The sequence below is a fragment of the Phyllobates terribilis genome, unplaced genomic scaffold (assembly GCF_046119375.1).
Source record: "Phyllobates terribilis strain yellow unplaced genomic scaffold, ASM4611937v1 Scaffold_4__5_contigs__length_816908805, whole genome shotgun sequence".
NCBI classification, from domain to species: Eukaryota; Metazoa; Chordata; class Amphibia; order Anura; family Dendrobatidae; genus Phyllobates; species Phyllobates terribilis.
The window spans coordinates 290994472-291010008 of NW_027362764.1; the positions used below are offsets into that span (position 1 = coordinate 290994472).

Here is a 15537-nt window from a genome sequence, read left to right on the forward strand (position 1 = left end):
TACTGTATGTGCAAAAAATTATGTTGAAATACAACTTCAATTTTGTTTAAACCCAGTCCACCATATTTCTATAAAAAAAAATATCGATATATGGCATTTTTGTAGTTCTAACATCTTTCAGAATAAACTTACTTTATTTATTACACTGCACATGTAAAGAAAAGCATATCAAGCAATGGCCGAATTTAGTCACCCCTTCCCTCTAGAAAATAATTCAATCACAATATAAAGGCAATGATTCATCATTTGTGATTTATTGAAGTCACTTTTTTTCTTGTGTTATTCGCTGATTATTTTTGCACCAAATTCTTCAAAATGGCACATATGGTTCACAAAATGAATAATTTTTCTTAAATTAAAAAAAATGTTTTTTCTTCAGCAGTTTTTGCGACTTTTCAGCACCTAAAGGCAAAAAAACTTTAAAAAGTTGCAAAAGTGCTCCAAATTGAAAACTTCTCCAGAAACCTTACTCCAGGGGAAAACTGGAATGAGAGGAGCAAAAAGAATGCGGCTTCTGGCAAAAACGTTACATTTCATTAATCTGTCTAAAACATCTAGACAAGCAAACGTGTTGAAGAAAAATCAAAGAAGGCTGGAAAAAGAAAGAATTAAAAAGGTGCCCAAAATGTACAGAGAATAAGGCACAAATACCTAAGCTTCTAATAGAAAGCAAATTAGTCCAGAAAAGTGGAGAAACAGCCATGCCGAATCGGAATCTAAATGCACCCCAAAATGAGAAATAAGGAGTTCCATTCCATAAATTAAAAATGGTAAAAAAAAGGAATACACAAAGAAAATCAACTGAAGTATTAATATAAGCTGGTTCACAAAAGGGTCGTGATTAGTGTTGAGCGATACCTTCCGATATCAGGAAATATCGTATCGGATTGGATCGGGCCGATACCCAAAAAGTATCGGATATCGCCGATTCCGATACCGGAAACCAATGCAAGTCAATGGGACACAAATATCGGAATGAAAATAAACCCTTTCTTTCCTTGTAGGTTAATTCTACATGAAGTAAAACAACTAAGAATAATGTAGAATGACATGAAAAGCCGGCAATTCATCAGCGGCATACACCGGTACCCGACAATTTACAACAGAAAGAATAGAGCATCACACATAGATTAGATAGATAGAAACATGTCAGTCACATATATATGAAGTACAGTGACAGTGTTGCTTACTGTACTTGTCATTTAGTGTAAAGGATTTATTTAAAAAAATAATAGTGTTTTCATGCACCGTCTCTTTAAGAAAGCCGGCCGGCAATTCAGCATCTGTACCCGACAATTTAGAACAGAAAGAATAGAGAATCACACATAGATTAGATAGATAGAAACATGTCAGTCACATATATATGAAGTACAGTGACAGTGTTGATTACTGTACTTGTCATTTAGTGTTAAAATAAAGGATTTATTTAAAAAAAAATTGGCGTGGGGTTCCCCTTAATTTTAGGCTCTAGCGGAGGTTAAGCAGACAGCTGGGGCAAATGTTTGAAGCCTGGGAAGGGGGTAATACCCACGGAGCTTCCCAGGCTACTAATATCAGCCCCCAGCTGAATACCTAGCCTTTACTAGCTATTAAAATGGGGGAACCCCCCCAAAAAAATAACGTGGGGTCCCCCCTAATTTAATAGCTAGCACAGGCTAGGCAGACAGCTGGGGGCTGATATTAATAGCCCAGGAAGGGTGCCATGAATATTGGCCCCCTCCCAGGCTAGAAACACCAGCCGTCAGCCGCCCCAGAAATGGCGCATCCATAGGATGCGCCAATTCTGGCACTTAGCCTCGCTCTTCCACGCTGCCCTGGTGCGGTGGCAGGGGGTAATAGGGTTGGGGTTGATGTCAGCTTATAATGCCAGCTGACATCAAGCCCAGGTTAGTAATGGAGAGGCGTCTATAAGACACCCCCATTACTAACCCCATAGTCAAAGTTAAAAGAAAACACAAACACCCAGAGTAAAGTCCTTTAATTGAAATAAAGACACAATTCTTTATTGTTCTAAATTAAACCATACTTACCATCACGCCCATTCCAGCTGAAGCCAACGATCTCCTGCAATAAAAGAAAAATAATAAAGCAACCTCATCCTTACCTTTCGATGGTTCCCAGGACAGCTCCAGCTCTGCTACATCGAGATGACAGGATGGACCGCAGCAGAAAGCTGCCATCCAGCCTGTCATCCCGCAGACACTGAGAAGGCAGGCATGCTTGCGCTCCTCAGTGTCTCTCTGTGACGTCATCCAGATGAGCCGAGTTCATGTCCAATGAACTCAGCTCACCTCATGCACGTCACTGACAGCGTGGGAAAGTTCTCCTGCACTCAGCGCTTCAGCGTGAGAATTCTCCCACGCTGTCAGTGACATACATGAGGTGAGGTCATGTCCAATGAACTCAGCTCACCTCATGCACGTCACTGACAGTGTGGGAAAATTCTCACGCTGAAGTGCTGAGTGCAGGAGAATTTTCCCACGCTGTCAGTGACGTACATGAGGTGAGCTGAGTTCATTGGACATGACCTCGGCTCATCTTTATGCCGTCACAGCCAGACATTGAGGAGCACAAGCATGCCTGTGCTTCTCAGTGTCTGCGGGATGACAGGATGGATGGCAGCGTTCTGCTGCGGTCCAGCCTGTCATCTCGATGTAGCAGAGCTGAAGCTGTCGTGGGAGCCATGGAAAGGTAAGGATGAGGTTGCTTTATTATTTTACTTTTATTGCAGGAGATCGTTGGCTTCAGCTGGAATGGGCGTGATGGTAAGTATGGTTTAATTTAGAACAATAAAGAATTGTGTGTTTATTTCAATTAAAGGACTTTTTTCTGGGTGTTGTGTTTTTTTAAATACTTTACTAGAAATTCATGGTGGTCATGTCTAATATTGGCGTGACCCCATGAATTTTGGGCTTAGGGCCAGCTGATAATACCAAGCTGGCCTTAACCCCTTTATTACCCAGTGAGCCACCGCACCAGGGCCCTGGATGAGTTGGGTACAGCGCCAGAAGATGGCGCTTCAATGAACGCGCCATTTTCTGGGGCGGCTGCGGACTGCAATTTGCAGCGGGGGTGGCCCAGAAAGCTTGGGTCTCCCTGCGCTGCGGATTCCAGCCCCCAGCTGCATAGTTGTATCTGGCTGGACACAAAAATAGGGCGAAGCCCCAAGCATTTTTTTTTTTAATTATTTCATGAAATTCATGGAATAATTAAGAAAAAAAGGGCTTCCCTATATTGTTGTGTCCAACCAGGTACAAATAGGCAGCTGGTGGTTGGGGGCAGCCCATTCCTGCCTGCTGTACCTGGCTGGACACAAATATAGTGCGAAGCCCCACGTCAATTTTTTTTTAATTATTTCATGAAATTCATGGAATAATTAAGAAAAAAAGGGCTTCCCTATATTGTTGTGTCCAACCAGGTACAAATAGGCAGCTGGTGGTTGGGGGCAGCCCGTTCCTGCCTGCTGTACCTGGCTGGACACAAATATAGTGCGAAGCCCCACGTCAATTTTTTTTTAATTATTTCATGAAATTCATGGAATAATTAAGAAAAAAAGGGCTTCCCTATATTGTTGTGTCCGGCCAGGTACAAATAGGCAGCTGGTGGTTGGGGGCAGCCCGTTCCTGCCTGCTGTACCTGACTGGACACAAATATAGGGCGAAGCCCCACAATTTTTTTTTAATTATTTTATGAATTTCCTGAAATAATTAAAAAAAAATTGACGTGGGGCTTCACACTATATTTGTGTCCAGCCAGGTACAGCAGGCAGGAACGGGCTGCCCCCAACCACCAGCTGCCTATTTGTACCTGGCCAGACACAACAATATAGGGAAGCCCTTTTTTTCTTAATTATTCCATGAATTTCATGAAATAATTAAAAAAAAAAAAACGTGGGGCTTCTCCCTATTTTTGTGTCCAGCCAGGTACAACTAGGCAGCTGGGGGATGGAATCTGCAGCGCAGGGAGGCCCAAGCTTTCTGCCCCCCGCTGAAAATTGCAGTCCGCGGCCGCCCCGGAAAATGGCGCCTTCATAGAAGCTGGATGCTGTACCTGGCTGGCATACAAAAATATGGCGAAGCCCACGTCAAAAGTTTTGGGAAAAATTTATTAAAAAATAAATAATAATTTAGGGACTGCATCTTTATTAAGTCCTCAAATGTCATTTAGTGTTAAAATAAAGGATTTATTTTAAAAAAAAATGGCGTGGGATCCCCCATAATTTTAGTCTCTAGCGGAGGTTAAGCAGACGGCTGGGGCAGATGTTTGAAGCCTGGGAAGGGGGTAAAACCCACGGAGCTTCCCAGGCTACTAATATCAGCCCCCAGCTGAATACCTAGCCTTTACTAGCTATTAAAATGGGGGACCCCCCCAAAAAAAATGACGTGGGGTCCCCCCTATTTTAATAGCTAGCAAAGGCTAGGCAGACAGCTGGGGGCTGATATTAATAGCTCAGGAAGGGTGCCATGAATATTGGCCCCCTCCCAGGCTAGAAACACCAGCCGTCAGCCGCCCCAGAAATGGCGCATCCATAGGATGCGCCAATTCTGGCACTTAGCCTCGCTCTTCCACGCTGCCCTGGTGCGGTGGCAGGGGGTAATAGTGGTGGGGTTCATGTCAGCGCCAGCTGCCATGAAGCCCAGGTTAGTAATGATGGGTGTCTATAAGACACCCCCATTACTAACCTACAAAGTGTTAAAAAGAAAAAACACACTACACCCAGAAAAAAATAATTTATTTGAAATAAAACACCATTTTATTTAATTCTTAGTTTACTAAAAAAAAATAGTTACCTGTCCACGTTCCTGCGCTGATCTCCCATGCACAGCTGTCACATCTGGAGATGGTGACAGCTGTGCATGGCTGCTGTAAGCTCACGCTGCCGGGAACACGTCCGCTCCCGGCAGCGGGAGCCACTGACTGAGGTTACCGGAGTGCATTCAGGCAGCGCAGCTCCGGAGACCTCCTTTACGGCAGTGCTGTACCGTGGGAATTTCTCACGATACAGCAGTGCCGTAAAGCAGCTAACCGGAGCAGCGCTGCCTTAACTCTGGTGAACCCTTACGGCCCCGTCATTCTAGCGGCGGCAGCGGTTCAGAGCGGTCACATTCTATGTGGCTGCTCTGAACTGGAGATCTTCGTGGGACACTCGTGGACTGCTACGGAGGGGTAAGGATAAGGTTGTGGTTTATTATTTTATATTTTATTACAGGAGATCGATGGCTTCGGGGAATTAGGTGTCTAGGTGAGTATAGGTGTAGTTTTTTATTTTTTACTTTATTTTAGGTGACGATCGGCGGGGACAGGTAATGTATAAACTAATTTCTTTTAGGTAACCACTGGCCACCAATGACATGTATCTAACATTTATTGGGGACACAGTAGGGCAATTTATATAGCAGGATCAGGCTGATGGGAACTACTGCTCCCATCGAGCTGATCCTGCTGGCACGAGTGGACGGGGGACAGACATAGGCCGATGGGAGTAGTAGTGTCACATCGGCCTATGTCTGCCTGCACGCACAGACACCCCGCACACACACCCCGCACACACACACACCCCGCACACACACACCCCGCACACACACACCCCGCACACACACACACCCCGCACACACACACACCCCGCACACACACACACCCCGCACACACACACACCCCGCACACACACACACCCCGCACACACACACCCCGCACACACTAATCATGACGGGTCTGGGAGGTGAGGCTGACCTGTGCGGCCGTGGGAAAGTTCATGTGAGTTCATGCAGTCAAGCATGAACTCACATGAACCCTCTGAGGGCACCGCGGCTACTTCAAATGAACAGCTGATCGGCATCACCTGATACCTCAGCTGTTCATTTGAAATAACCGGCGGGAAAGCGCAGCACAGAACGGGAAAGCCGGCGGTGAAGTCTTTTCACTGCCGGCTTCCCCGCCCGGGTCCTTCGCTCCTTGGTGCTGCGCTCCCCGCCCGGTCCTAATTTACGATTGGGATTGGAGGTGGCGAGGGGAGCGGAGGATCGGGGTGGGAGGCTGCGGGGAAGCAGTATGGGGCTGTGTGATTGTTTAAAAGCCGGCGGCTTTTTACCGCCCGCCGGCTTTTAAACAATCAGGAGAATTCTCCCACGCTGGGATGGCATTCTGATGACAAGCTGGATCGCAGCTGAGCGCTGCCATCCAGCTTGTCATCCTTCACAGACACTGCAGAGCGCAGGCATTATGGGAACTTCCGATTCCGGTATTCGATATTATAAAAGTATCGGAATTAAGTATCGGAATTCCGATACAGTGAATATCGGCCGATACCCGATATTTCAGTATCGGAATGCTCAACACTAGTCGTGATGCGTCCTCTGCTGCTGAATCTGACTTTGGGTGGACTTCATGTGGCACCTGTGTGATGCCCACGGAGAATGGTGCATGGGTCATAAGTAGAATAGGACCCCCATTCTGTCCAGTCTGCTGTGACGTCTCTCTACACTTGTCAGATTACATCGGAGACATCTGCATAAGTGCTTTAAGGATATGTGCACATTTTAAATATTTGCTACCATTTCTCCATCTCTTGGTAGGAATAACGCAGCGTAAAATAGGTGTGTTTTTGAGATACAGATTTTTCCCCATTCCTTAATATGGGTGAAATTTGCAGCAAAAACGCTAAATGAAGAGACAGACATGCTGCAGATTTACAGTAAATCTGCTGCCAATCTGCAGAGAGGAAATAAGCAACGTGTGCACGAAACTTCAGGATTATCATTCACTTTGCTGACACTAGGAAATCCTTCAGGTTATGACAATACTGCACAGGAAAAACACAACAAAAATTCAATGTGTGCACAGGTCCAAAGAGTTTAAGTGACATTTAGTAATCCACAATTAATAGTTGTATGCAAAAATTTGATTTTTTTTTTTGCACCTTCAAGAAAACAAATTCTGGATATTTTTAATTTTTTTTTCACTGTTTCCAAACTTTTGCCCAGACTGAACATTAGCTTACCAGATCCTCCAGTATTCCTTCTTTGCCCAGACTAAACATCATCTTAACACATCCTTTAGTATTCCCAGGTTTAAACAGAACTAGAGTTGGTTCAAGTCAATTAGCATCAGTGATTTGTGGCAGTTGAACAGGAGCCCTGAAAACTGCCTCTTACCTGATGGCAAGAGCGGCTTTTCTTTTAATTAGCTGGCCTGGCACAACATAACATTTGCGTTACACTGCAACAATGACGTCGTGCAAGGCAGATTTATCAAGAGAGGAACAGAGGACGGCGTCAGGGCTGTCACCCAGCGGCCACAAATCAATGACATGGCCAATGGATGAGTCCTGCGAGTCGATGCGCACCATCTCTAAAGGGAACCTGTCACTAGATTTGTGTTGCCCGGACTCCCTCTTCATGTAAAATAAGCTCTGGATATAGTGTTATTTATCCTCCAGGCAGCGTCCACCCCAGAGCCTGGAAAAGCTCATTTATATAAGAGTGATAATAGAGGATTTATCTACAACAAGGCATCTGCTATGAGGCACACAGGAATCACTCTCCTCAGCAGTCTATAACCTCTATGTCCATATTAATAGGTTACATGGCTCAAAAGTGGTGCCAGATTCCGTTTAATGCAACCAACAGAATCATTTACCAAGGGAACGCCACTACACTGGTAAGAGTGGATTACAGAATAAGTGAAATGGAGGATTATCCATTTGTATCAGTTCTCAAATGTATGCCCTTAAAGGGAATCTGACAGCAGGTTTTTACTACCTCATCTGAGAGCAGCCTGATGTAGGCAAAGAGACCCCGAATCCAACAATGTATCACTTAGGTTACTGGGTGCAGCCGTTCTGACACAATCAGAGCTTTTAGATTTAGCATGAAGCAGAGCTGAGAAAGCTAACCCCGCCCACACCAGGGTCTCATTGTACATAGTCTATAGAGAGTGAGCTGCTTCTGAAAGGAAGGGGCATCTGACTACCAGGCACTGTTGTGTCCAAGCAATGATAAATTCCAGGTGCCAAAACAATCATTACAAGCAAACAAAACCAGGCTGAAATCTTTGTTTTAACCCCTACTTCATGCTGTCCTCAGATTACACAGCAAAACCTGCTGACAGATTCCCTTTAAAGGATTTTCCCTACATTGAGATTTACTACCTATTCAATCAATACTTTAGGTAACAAATTTCAATTGATGTGGAGCCTGACAATGGCACTAGCAGAAATATCTGAGTACAACGCATGCCTTTTCTAGAAATCCCCTTAACAGTAAATGTAACACTGCTTGATTCCAACAGAGACCTGTTCTTGAGATTATTTGGGGGTCCAGCGTTCAAAACCCCAGCAAAACGCAAGCTATCACCTATTCTTTAGATAAGTAATAACTCTGAATATTAGGAATAACCCTTCAAACACAACAAAGCTACACGTACTGTATGCATCCTTTGTAACAACTCAACCAACTCACCAAGTGTGCATAATAATAATAATAATAATCTTTTTAATTATATAGCGCCAACATATTCTGCAGCGCTTTACAATTCAGACAATTTACAGATATTATGGGCACGGTCTCCATTGGGGCTCAAAATCTACATTCCCTATCAGTATGTTTTTGGAGTGTGGCAGGAAACCCACACAAACACGGGGAGAACATACAAACTCATTACAGATGTTGTCCTTGGTGGGATTTGAACCCAGGACTCCAGCGCTGCAAGGCTGCAGAGCTAACCACTGAGCCACTGTGATGATCCTTAGGTAACTGTTCAAGTTTTTAGTGGGTTCTCAACAGTAGTCAACACCTATGTGAAAACATAGCAGTTACGTAGATACAGAACCAGCATAGCTCAGCAGTTCTCGCGGTTTCCGTATTCCCACCTCCAGCTGCCAGTGACTGGTTGGAGTCAAAGGGCTGAGATGGGAATAACCCTTTAGTGCATTAAGTGCCAGCAGATCAATTTGCCTAGTAGCCCAGTCCTTCCTGTTCTTTTGCACACAGACAGATCACCAAACATATGCTATTTAAGAATTTGTCCCAACACACATCACTGCCCTTAACAGACTACAAATTCCAGTTTTTCTAAAAACGCAATCTCATCCCTACATCCCACACCTTATTTGTACCTTTCTGAAAAGTGGAAATATGTCCAAGCAGTAAGTCACACACTTTCCTCAAACTTCTACAAACTTACACGCATGCCACAAAAGGCTAAGATGGCAAACTATTTTGCAGTAACCACAAAAAAGGTGAATATAGATTGATACATCGAGGGGCTCTAGATGACACAATGTTTCTGTAAACATATTTTTGTAGTTTTTACAAACATGTTATGTAAAATAATGCCTTGAGAAAAAAACTATACAAACTAACGACATGATCACAACCTTTCTTCAGACGCAGAATTACTACAGCTTGTGGTAGAAGTAATAATGGGAGCACATTACCTTTTCCTCACAGAAAAACAAAGGATTCAAAGAGAAGAAGAGCAGCTGTCTGGCCGGCTCCTGTGACAAAGCAGCGACTGCGACTTCTGTGTGTGCACAAGGCTAGAAAAGCTCTCCTTTAGTATCATTCTTCTGATGTCAAAGCAGGGAAATTACCATTAGGTTTCAGTTTCTATTTCGCCCCAACACAAGAATTTTTCTGTATTTGACAACACGTATGTACGCCCTGATATACAAACATTACAACAGCATGCACTTACCATTAACCAATGCACGCCTGAGGATAGGACTTGTACATTGGGATACAGTAATGTTTTCTTGTGTTACCAACAGATAGGCAGATCAACAACGTCACCATTAAAGGATGTACCTGGAAATAGTTACTAAAATAGTTTGGGTTTATTTTCAGCGAAGCTGAGGTACAACACCAGACGCAGCCAGTGGAATAGTCGGATCCTTCTTTTTTCTAAAATGTCTCATTTGAGTATTCATTTTTTGGGAGGACAAAAGGGGAGAAAGTCTGTAACATGACTGACAGCGTTCATTACATACAAAATCATGCAGATAATTTTCCTCAAAGTGATTTAATAAATGTATCACAAATTTATCAGGGCATTTTATATGCCAGTCTTGAACCCCAAGTCCACTGGTATAAGGTGCCCCAAATTGTATTGATAGGTACACACCTCTTAATAAATTTGGCCTATTTTGGGGGCTGTATATTAACCAGAAAATTAAATCTACCCTACCCATAGACCTCAGCCTCAGCATGACAGATTTACTTTACAGCAGATTTGCCACTTGGTGGTTTGTTGAGCTCCGTCTTACTAAGGCCACCCACTTTATAATGAAAGAAATTGTCAGGGCTAGCGGCAACAAGTCACATTTTTCATAAATGGCCTTCACTAAAGTATGGGATTTTTGCTGATTAATGTAGCAGATGTGGCACTTTCCTTGTTGTATGCCCTACTAGAGAATACGGCTTTCTCTGCTCTTCTAAACTTGCAGAGAGGTGTCTCAAAGTGCCAGTGGCAAACGCTCTTTAGGACCCGGCATTAGCCCCCCAAATGACAGCTAGAACATGTTAGCCATCAGGTCACCTACAACCCTCCCTCAAATTCCTGGCAGAATGCTAAATAGCCAGTCAGAACGAGTTGAACCTTTATAATTGATTTATATTTTTTTTTAACAAGGGGCTAAAAGCACATTATCAGCATCAAAACCATAGTTTTATTGCGAATTACCGCAGTTTTGAGAATATATTTTTCAGGCACGAAGTCTTTTACTGTTGAAGCGTGAAAAATAAATGTGTTGCACCTGTAAAAACTACATGACCATATACTGCATTACAAAATCGTAGCAATGTTTTATCCAGTTTTGAAAGCACGGTAAAAAAAAAGGGCATGGCAGGTTGGTGTGGCCAGAACTCCACACATCGCTATAGCCAAGTGCTGCAAGATTTACCGGTAGTTTCACAATCAATGGGCAATTTTCCCTCACGGTGAGCAGTGTCGGCCACATGCGCCCGCTGCACATTCATAGCCTCAGAAACACCTCCAGCATGCCCGTACTGCTAGCTAGTCACACGGATTACCCCTCCACCTGCCATCCCTTTGTACTGTCGCTCTCTTCTAGCTCCATGTCAGCGGCCTGCATCAACTATATACAACCTCTTCTTCCTGTGCAACAGGTCCACAGAGTGATTGAGAAGGAATGATGGGCAGAATATTACCTCTGCCAGGAGAGGGATGAGCAGCACTTATGTACAGTATGTAGCACTGTAAAATCCGCAGGCTCCATTACAGACACGACAAAGCAACAATTCCAATAATATGGATTCGATTTTCAGTAAGAAGCATAATTGCTTATACAGAACGAGTCACAAATCACTTTTAGTTGCCATATGCAAATCCACGCATTGATGAATTCCTTCTATGTTTAACATGAAAACTTATGCATAAAAGACACAAAGTTGTGCCAGCTATGTTGTGCACAAAAAATTAAGTTTTCTATGCATTCATTTCTGATTTTGGTGCACGGGCAACCTAAAGACGCACCAAATGTGCATCTTACTCCAGTGGGCTTTTGATCAAGGCTGGAATATAAAAAGCCAGTTGTAATGATTTCCGACACCCCCATACATTTTTAGGCTACATTTACACATTACACCATCCCAATATCTGCCATATATGTACAGCGCATGTCCATAGTGGATATGGAGAAGGAACAGGATTGCCATTGTTTAACCCCTTAAATGCCACAATTCCCCTGGTGCGCAGAGTCTGGCACCCATCTGACACATCCAGCCACAACCCGATTGCAGGGTGCCAATGGCAGCTGAGTGTCTACTAAAAGCAGTAGTCGCTGCCATGTTGGTAGCGCTATGAAGCCTATCCCGACCTTCATTTTTATTCTTTACTGCCAAACTGTACTGTTTCTATATTGAGACTAAGCAATGAAATCATCACACGTTCAAATTCAATAAGGAGACTAAAAAAATTTTATGAATAGTGTTATAGCAGAAGATGGAGTCCCTCAAGTTTAAAGGCCCCATCTATGCTATATAAGTCTGACAGTTATTTTAGGTGAAAACAACAGCTATGAATGTTCCTTCTTGTATCAATAGCGTGTCCTTGGGAGAAGATAAAGTGATTCTCCCTGGCCAGATGTTTCTTCTAGTATAGCAATAATGTGTTCTTGCAGAAAGATGAAATGACCTTGCTAACTAGATAAGTCTAATTAAATATTTTAAAGCATACAGAAACTAGCTTTTTTCGCTTGTTCAACTAAACTGTATAATCGAACCATATATGGCAAATCCGTTTCCTGCCTTTAGGGTGTATTTTAGCCCTGTGTTTTGTAATAAAATTTTTAGAGTATGTTTAGACACAAACATCCTGTCCTGTGTCTTCATTCTCTCCGATCTCGTAATCCAAAGGATAGAAGACCCAAAATTCAGTGACGACAAGAGCAAGGTTTTTATAAAATATTTACAAAAACAAATATTTAACAATCCTCCTTTGCCTTAATTAAAAAAAAATAAAATATTGATATTCGGCATTACCACAACAATGAAAGTCTGACCAATAAAAATAATAAATTAAACCTGTATGGTACATGCCATTAAAGGAAAAAAATGCAAAGGCTGAAACTGCGGTTTTTCTGTCACCACTCCACTCCCCAAAAAATGCAATAAAAAAAAAAAAAAAAACATAAAATGTACCCCAAAATAGTACTAATAAAGACATGAAAAAAGCCACCTGCAGACCGCTCCATTGACTGAAAAATAGAAAGGATACATGAACGTTGAGGCAGTGGGACAAACCGGTTTTGGGTTTTTTTTTTTTAGAATTCTTTCATCACTAAAGAAAAAAAAAAAAACCTACACGTTTGGCATCACCATAATCATACTGTACAGACAGAATTACACTGAGGGCTCGTTTTTATCACATAGAGTTGTGTAAAAATAAAAAAACAAAAAACAGTTGGAAATACGTTTTGGTTTTTTTCACTACAGTAGAAAGTTTTTTCCCCATTTTCCATTACATTACGTAGTAAAATAAATGGGGTCATATAATACTACAAACTGTCCCATCAAGAACAAGCTTATGTCGTAGGAAACTATATGAATGTAGAAACAAATGCTGCTCATCACACCCACAAATCAGTCATCCTCTGGTGCAATCAGTCATCCTCTGGTGCCAGGGGTGGAAGCAGTGAATCCAATGAGAGGGGAAGAACAGCACTTAGTCTTCCTTAGGAAATGATCCAATTTATTTCTTCAATGCATACAAAACCATCACAGACACAAATGTACAGACTACGCTTGGGAAATTACATTCCCTTACTCATGACTGAGAAACAAATACATGGATTTATATAGTGTGACCCGAGAGAATGTCAAAAAATAAATCTATACTTACCTTCCGATGGCCCCCGCAGTCTTGCTTCGCTGCGTCCTAGCTGCCGGCAGATCGCGGTACACTGAAGGACCTGCCGACGTCAGCATCGCGTGACCCGTCACATGACTATGACGTCAGCGCAGGTCCTTCAGTCCATCGCGATCTGCCGGCATGAGAGGAGGAGTGCACCAGGGGCAGTCAGAAGGTAAATATAACATTTATTTTATTCTTTTTTTTTTTTTTTTTTTACAGTTTCTATGGTACCCGGGTCCAGAGGAGAGTCTCCTGTCCTCCACACCCGGGTACCATCCGCACATTGGAACGCATGGAATGCGCATCTACATATACAGTGATGCGGAATCCATGCGTTCCAATGCAAGTCAATGGCGGCGAAAACACCGCGCTTCCACAAAATAATTGGTAGTGCTGCGCTTTTTTCCACAATGATAATCCGCAGCGGAAATTTCCGCAGCATTGGAATTGCGGATTATCATTGGGGAACATGGCAGGCCTTTTACCATGCGTTTTTTTTTTTTTTTTTTTAAGCGTTTCTGCAGCGTTTTTGCCGCTGCGGAAACGCATCGTGGGCACACAGCCTTACTCATAGCAGTCTGAAAACCAAAGTATAGAAGGGTGCTATAAATGACAGCACAATACATGCTAATTTAATTGTGTCGCATGAATTTACATCAGTAGTAACAAATATTTCATACTGTAAAGATGTGCGGTTGTGGATTTTAATAATCACCTAGGCAGGTTATCGATGCAATTAGTTTTATTCCTTCTGACCCCAGTGAACAGCAATTCCAGGTAAATGTCCACCAGGCAATTCTCTTAGTCCTCGAGTTTCCAACCTGGGATCAGTAGTTCCACTGCCCCGTACCAGGTGATACCCACTGTCCCCCAACTTTTGGTTGTCCCCCAACTTTTTGTATCTCCCACCGGTATATTGGCAGTCACAGAATATGCTCCTTCGGATGATGGATATCACGACCGCAGCCCGTGATACCACCCAGCTCTCAGTCCGACTAGCAATGAATCTTCCCTTTCTCCTGCACAGGGTTCAGCCCCCTGAATCGGCAGAAGAGCTCACCCCTCCCTCCCCCAGCTAACTGTGCCTTAGTGGAGATATTTTCTCAGGTGGAACCCATCCCCTGGGTTTGCATGTGAGACTAACATAGAGAACAATGGCCCAAGGTCTTGGAGATATGGTCACTGAATGGAATAGATACCTGAGGTTGAACTGATGAGCAAACAAATCACTAACAAAACACAGCAAGCAAATTTCTAACAAAACACAAAATTAAGATTGACGAAAATGGGTGCTCAGTGCTGGAAAAGTATTTAGTAAGTGGCCAGGTCCTCACACTTATCATAGACTGACACAAATTTTGGTTTTCTCAAAGTTTGCTACTTCAATGTTTTTAGATCTTTTAGTCAGATGTTGCTATGGACACTTAAGTACTATTATAAGCTTTTCATAAGTTTTTACACTTTTATTGACAAGTACATCAAATTTATGCAAAAACTCAATATATACAGTGTTGACCATTATTTGTCAGGACTTCTACAATTTGCCCAGACATGTTGGAAATCAACTTCTGGGCCAAATCCTGACTGATGGCAACCTACTCTTGTCTAATCAGTGCTTGGAGTTTTTCACAATATCTGTGTTTTTTTTTCCTTGTACACCCATTTTTTGAGGATTGGCCACAGGTTCTCAATGGAACCGAGACCTGGGTAGCATTCTGGCCAATAATTCATTAGCTTGTTCTCCAATCCACTTAAGTTATCACTCTTGCCTTGTGATATGGAGTCCATCATGCCGAAAAAGCAATGTTCATCACCAAATTACTCCTGGATTATTGGGGGAAGTTGCTCTTGGATGATGTTTAGGTACCCTTATTCATTGCAGTATTCCTAGGCAAAATTGTGAGCCCACTTCCTTGGATGAAAAGCCACCCCTCACAAGAATGGTTGGGATGCTTCACTGCTGGCATAACACAGGCCTTATGGCAGAGATCACCCTTTATTCTCCATACAATCAGTCTTCCAGATGTCCTAAACAAGTCTGAGGCTATGTGCCCAAGATGCAGATTTTAAAGGAGAAATTTCCTGAGCGTTTTCTCCTCTCCCTGGCAGAAAAACGCATGCAGATTTTACATGCGCTTTTTCTGCCAGGGAGAAGTGTTTAAGTGTTTT

At 42.9% G+C, this 15537-nt stretch overlaps 1 protein-coding gene across 2 annotated transcripts in view; it reads right to left on the reverse strand.

Annotated features, from left to right (window-relative positions):
• TRANK1 (tetratricopeptide repeat and ankyrin repeat containing 1) overlaps positions 1-15537 on the reverse strand; it is a 101104-nt gene that overhangs the window by 74739 nt on the left and 10828 nt on the right. The window contains exon 1 of one of the 2 annotated variants that reach the window (XM_073678296.1): positions 9434-9617. The exons of the other annotated variant lie outside the window; for it this stretch is intronic. The gene's annotated coding sequence lies outside the window, so the exon portion shown is untranslated. Of the gene's footprint in view, positions 1-9433; positions 9618-15537 lie in introns of those variants that run through there. 2 annotated transcript variants of the gene reach the window in all.